Below are 5,943 nucleotides of genomic sequence, written 5' to 3' on the forward strand. Positions count from 1 at the left end.
AGAGCCGGGCTCCCACCCCTGCCAGGGGTGTCGTGTCGGAGTAGAGGGCCATCCTCCATACCCAAGCCCCGGTTCCAAGCCCTTCATTTGGGACCTTTTGTTTACTCTGCGCTCTTTCCCTGTGGGCTTGACATTCTCGAGCAAGGCTGCCTGGCTTGAGGGGTCAATTTCTGTTTTCTTGGTTCCTTGCCCTCAGAGAGGGACCGCTGCGTTCACTCCCACCCCCAGCCCCAGCCCCTGAATAAGGGCCCTGTACCCTCACTGACTTGAGATGATCTAATAAGAGGGCTTTAACTTCCGCTTGAGGCAGCTGCCTCCAGCTCCCTCCAGGAGCCTGGAGGGGGTCTCAGCTTGTGCCTGGCAGACAGGCAGCATGGATTCCAGGGGTGGGGACATGGAGTACAAGAATTCTGACACTCTCCTCCCCAAGGTCAGGCTGCCACATGATAACCAGCTGTACTTTGGAGCATACCAGGGGCCCTACGAGGAAGGTAAAGGTGGCAGATGAGCCTACTGAGATCCAGCACCGTTGGCAGTGGCCTCAGCCAGCTGAAGAGGGATGGACGAAGGGACTATTTATAGAAGCAGGCTGGAGGGAAGCAGGAGGATGGGGAGCCCATTATGATGTGGAATTCTAAAGGGTTCTGGTTAGAGCTTCAGCCACGGGACAACCAGCTCCTGCCGCCCCACGGCCAGGTAGGGAGAGCACAGGGACATCCACACTCCAACCTCTCTCTTCTGCCCTCCCAGGATCTTGGCCAGTGGCTCCCCTTGGCTGGATCCAATCAGAAACCAGAGGACAGGGAAGCCCCAGTAAGACAGCCCCTAGAAGTCACCTTCTGGGAACAGAGGCGGGCAGAGAAGGGTGGATGAGTGATGTGCATGTGAGAGGTTGGAGTGTATGAATATGGGTGAAAACCAGCACAGATACAGAAAAAGGATGTAGATGAGAGGCCTGTGACCTGGTTGTGGCCACGGATCTTGACCATGAATGAACCTCTTTCTGCCTGAAGCTCCCAGTGCAGGAATTGGCGGGTGGGAGGCTCCCCACTCCAGTTAAGTTTTATGAAACAAGTCAGAGGATGGTGTAATGGACTAAATTGTGTCCCCCACCCCAATTCCTATATTTGAAGCCCCAACCCCCCCGCCATGTGACAGCATTTGGAGATAGGGTCTTTAGGGAGGTAATTAAGGTTAAATGAGGTTGTAAGGGTGGGACTCAAATTGGATAGGGCTAGTGTCCATAGAAGACAAGGGAGAGACACCTGAGGGCTCTCTGTGTTCATGGACACAAGGAGGCAGGGCCACGTGAAGACACAGTGAGGAGGGAGCCATTTGTAAGCCAGGACGGTTGGCTGTGAAGACACAGTGAGGAGGGAGCCATTTGTAAGCCAGGACGGCTGGCCCTGCCGTACACCAACCCGCTGGTTACTTGATCTCGGGGTTCCCGCCTCCAGGGCTGTGAGAAATAAATCACAGTCACCTAGTGTAAGTCACCTAGCCTGTGGTGTTCTGTTAGGACAGCCCGAGAAGGCTAACACAGGTGGAAACTCCCCCGTAGAGAATCCGAAATTGGTGCAGGACATTGTTATCTAACAGCAAACAGTAGAAAATGAAGGGCCTTTCTTGACACACGCTCCTGCCTGATTCTCTTGCAGTTCTGAATCTTCCTCACTCCTTACAAGGGGACCGGTGGATGATTTGGGGCTTGGCAAAGAAAAGGGAGTGTCTTCCATGACCTTGCATGAGGATTCCCCTAAAATAGGCAGAAATCGGCAGTGAAGGAGGCCTTTGGAGCAGGAAGGACGCAGACCTCCTGTGATGGGTGTAGAGAAGCTAAGGTGGACACAGACAGGGAATACGCAGCTTCTTTGACTCACGCAGCCTCAGCCTAGGTGGCCCCAAACCTCCTGGTGGCCCCATGGGAGGCATGACCACCAGGGGGCCAAGTAGAGGCAGTTCTCCCAGGACATCATCTGGTCTGACAGGGTCCAGCTACGCTCACCGCAGCGGCGGGCAGAGACAGGCGCGTGATTTGTCTGTCAGCAGAGCCTGATCGGGAGTGGTCCGGAGGTGGCCATCAGGGATGGATGAGAGCACTCAGGTGCCCAGAAAGAAGTAGCCCGATAGCAATTTGGTACCTGGAATTTGGAACCTCCTCTCTTGGGCCTTCTGATTTGTGGCTTATATTTGAAACAGTGTCCATTGTAATTGCGTCTTCATAATATGTCAGATTTCTTCCGACCCACAGTCGCTTGGATGCCTTGTTTTTACCTTGGTGTCAGTTCCTCTGGAGAAAATAACTATTTCCCTGAGTTGCCCACAGGTAAACTAGAGTAAACCATACATATGCCCTGGGACCAGATATTCCAATACATCCTCTAAATTTAGGGGGAAAATGACAACTATTTTCATATGATGCAACAACAAAGGGATACTATTAACTTCATTCATAAAATCCCTTCTGATGAAATTCCCATGATAAGCTCAAGTTGGTTTGGATATATACCACTTCATTCTTCTTGCTAGGATTTTACTGAGGACTTTTGTTTCTATATTTGTGAATGTGATGAATATAGAATTTCCTTTTTTTTTTTTTTTGCATTGTCTGAGTAAGCATTTGGTAGTGGAGTTATGCTAGCTTTATAAAATGTACTGACCTACATGAAAAAGACTATAAGGTTTTACTGAGAGCTACAAAAGATGGCTGAGGGGAGAAAAACCAGACGGAGATATCCCCTACTGGATGCAAAGCGAACATTAAAAAAATTTTACTTCTTGCCGTAAATCTTTAGGCTTAATACAGCCTTCATCATCATCTTTTAGAATTTGATAAAATAAACGTAAAGTTTATCTGGAAGGGGAAAAAAAACAGAAAAGAGTAGTTGTGCTATTAGGGTTCTCGGTGTATTTTATAAATAGTGTAGTACACAGATTTAATTTTTCTTAGCGGGTGGTCTCTTTTGTTTAACCCTTGTTACTGATCTCACCTTGTACGAGGACATTCCCAGTGTGGTCAGGGAATGGGATTCTGGGATTTCGGCTGCCGGGAATTCCATGATGCTCTCTTTGTAGCTAGCATGGGGCCCCTTCTTCTACACGCCCCTCTGTGTAGTCTTTGTAGGTAAAGAGCCTGCGATGTAGTTACACAAATAGTCTCCTTTATGGTCGTAAAACTGTAAATCTGCCGTATTCTCAGGTCTTTCTACTTGTTCTGCCATAAAGTGACTGCCGTGTGTGAAAAGTTTCCAGCGCAACCAAGCTTACGTCAAATTTTCCTCAAGTTTTTAAAATCTTTGCCTTATGAGTTATGATTTATCGAGATGCCGAGATCCATGATTCCCTAACAGAGCAAAGATTCCAGAAGGAAGGTAAAACTCACATAGGAATTTGGCATGGGAGAAAACTGGCCCTCCAAGTCAGCCAAGGAGTGATATGTTGCTCCTTTGTGCTTTACCTTGCTCTTCACACCAAAATGAATTCCAGATGCATCAGAGATCTATGTGTAAACTATTAAACCCGACAAGTGTTAGAAAAAAAAGCACAGATTCTATCTTTGGAAACTTGATGTGAGGAAGGCCTTTCTAAGCACGACACACGCTCAAAAGATATAATGGAATTGATGAGTGCATTTAACTTTTTTTTAAAGATTTTTTTTTAAAGGTTTTGTTATTTATTTTAGAGAGAACGCGTGAGTGAGCAGGGGGAGGGACAGGGAGACAATCTCCAACAGACTCCCCGCTGAGTGCAGAGCCCAGTGCCGGGCTTGATCTCATGACCTGGAGATCATGACCTGAGCCGAAACCAAGATTCCAATGCTTAGCCGACTGAGCCACCCAGGCGCCCCTTAACTTTATTATTTTAAAAATCTGGGAAACTGTTTCAAAGTCAAAAGTTGAATGACCAACTGAGGGTAGAATTACAACATATATATGAGAGACAAATGATAAATCGACTGCAAGATCACGAGAGGGGGGAAAAAGATCCATGACTATGAGCCTTATTTGTGCTGAATCTTTCAGCCATGTAAAATTATATCTTTTGACCTATTTAAGGCTTTTTCCTTGGTCCTTCTTTGCCCGTCTTTGAACATTTTTATTCCTGCTTCCGCTTCCTTCACGTTTGCCAAATATATCTCTTTGCCTTATTTTTATTTTTAACTTTCTTGGGTCATTTTATTTTTAGGTGCGTCTTACAAGCAGAATATCTTCGGATTTTAAAAAATTAATCCGAGTTTGCCCTTTTGAGGAGAAGTTAATCCCTGCGCGTTTACATAATATGAAATAAATCTGATCCACATATGGCATCTTTATTTTTTTTTTGCCCTTTTTAAAAGATTTTGTTTGGTGTTCATTTTTATCTTCTCGCAATTAAACGGTATCTGCTGACTTTAATATTCCATAGGAGTTCAAAGGTCAGCCTCCTCTCTGGGATTCCACCAGTCATGCGTTGGACAATTGACCACAACAGTTTCAAACACCAACACAACGCATCACTGATGTCAGTACATAACTTCTTGTTCTGGCCTTTCCTGTTTTCTACTTATTTTTTCCTCTTTCTTTTTCCTCCATCCTTTTTCAGTGTTTGCCTCCGGAGCCTGGGCTCGGGGGTTGCCTGAGTCAGGCTCTAGGTGTGCTGGCAGGACCCAGGCAGCTTCTGACCACAGAGGGAAGTCATGGTGTTTGAAGTGCTGCTGGCAAATCAGGCTTCTGCCTTTTCCCATCTGGGGAGAAAGTGCTCCAGAGATTCCACCTCAGGAAAACACCAGCATGGCTCTGGCCACAAACCATCCACTCAAGTCAGGTCCTCACTCAAGAAGTGAGAAATTCCTGCAATATGAAACGCGAAATAAGGTGGTAAGAAGTCTTCAGGCAAATCTACAAGACGAGCCACAAGACTGATGTGATCAGGGCATTACAAGCCACCGGGGCCGATGTGTGTCCTGGATCGGGAATGTGCTGGTCCCCAAGGACCCCAGAGAGAGAGAGAGAGAGAGAGAGAGAGAGAGAATCCACCCCACCTCCCACCCCCTCCTGAGAGCTTGTGGCCTCACCGGAGCCAGCCAGGTGCCCCGACTGAGCAAGGTGTGTGCTCCACCTGGGGAGTTCCTGGGAGAGCCCCCCCAGCACAAGTGAGATGAAGCTGAGAACTGAGGAGGCAGTAGTCAAGCTCGGGGGCAAGGAAGGAACAGTGTTGCCTGCAGAAGGAACAGTGAGTGCAGAGGCCTCGGGGAGGGGTAACTTAGGAGATTCGGGTTTTGCCTGGTGGGTCCCCTGCCAGGGTTCTGGGGTGCAGACCATAGCATGTGACTCTGGCTGTCTTAGTCAAAAAAGGAGCTTACCTGGAAGTTACTAGAAGGTCTCAGAGAATGGAAGATGGCTGGACACTCAGGCTGAGTGAAGTCTGGGCCGTGGGGGGCAGCGGGACAGGGTGTGGCGGGCGGGAGACAGAGCTGGATCAGAGAGCAGGGTGTCCCCTCCTCTTCATGAGCAAAGCAATGGGCCCCCGAATCACCACAGGGGATGGCGATTTCCAACTGGACCGAGGGATTGCGTCCAGGGATGCCCCCCCTCCTCAGGGTGGTGGGATGCGACAAGTGTCTGGGCCAGGAGGGCTGAACGGTCGGAGACTCTGCCAGCAGACTCCTTGTCAGGGTTCCTCCAGGCCTGTCTGTTTGAGAACTGACCCGCCGCCTCTCCAGCCCCAGGAGGAGCCCAGGACCCGGTGCTGGTGCTGGTAGCTGTGTTGGGGGCCTGCAGGCCTGGACTCTGGCCCTTGTGTGGGTTTCTGCACAGAGAGAGGGCACACCACCGCAGTCCAGCCTCAGGGGCTAAGCCACAGATCAAGCCACATCTCTGAAGGGCTGGCCCCTTCCATCCAGAGCCGTCCGGGATGGGCTGGGAGGGACCCTAACGGGGGTGTAGGCCGGCAGCTGGGCCTCGG

At 49.3% G+C, this 5,943-nt stretch overlaps 1 long non-coding RNA gene across 2 annotated transcripts; it reads left to right on the forward strand.

The window, feature by feature from the left end:
- Nucleotides 1-634: 634 nt before the first annotated feature.
- On the forward strand, nucleotides 635-4,305 carry LOC113919262. Of its 2 annotated transcripts, none has more exons than XR_003518919.1 (3): nucleotides 635-696; nucleotides 3,200-3,371; nucleotides 4,186-4,305. It is a non-coding gene; the product is annotated as an uncharacterized LOC113919262 (long non-coding RNA). The 2 variants fall into 2 exon arrangements; XR_003518918.1 differs by having other exon boundaries at nucleotides 691-813.
- Nucleotides 4,306-5,943: the final 1,638 nt, after the last annotated feature.

This window comes from Zalophus californianus, chromosome 3 (assembly GCF_009762305.2).
Source record: "Zalophus californianus isolate mZalCal1 chromosome 3, mZalCal1.pri.v2, whole genome shotgun sequence".
Classification (NCBI taxonomy): Eukaryota; Metazoa; Chordata; class Mammalia; order Carnivora; family Otariidae; genus Zalophus; species Zalophus californianus.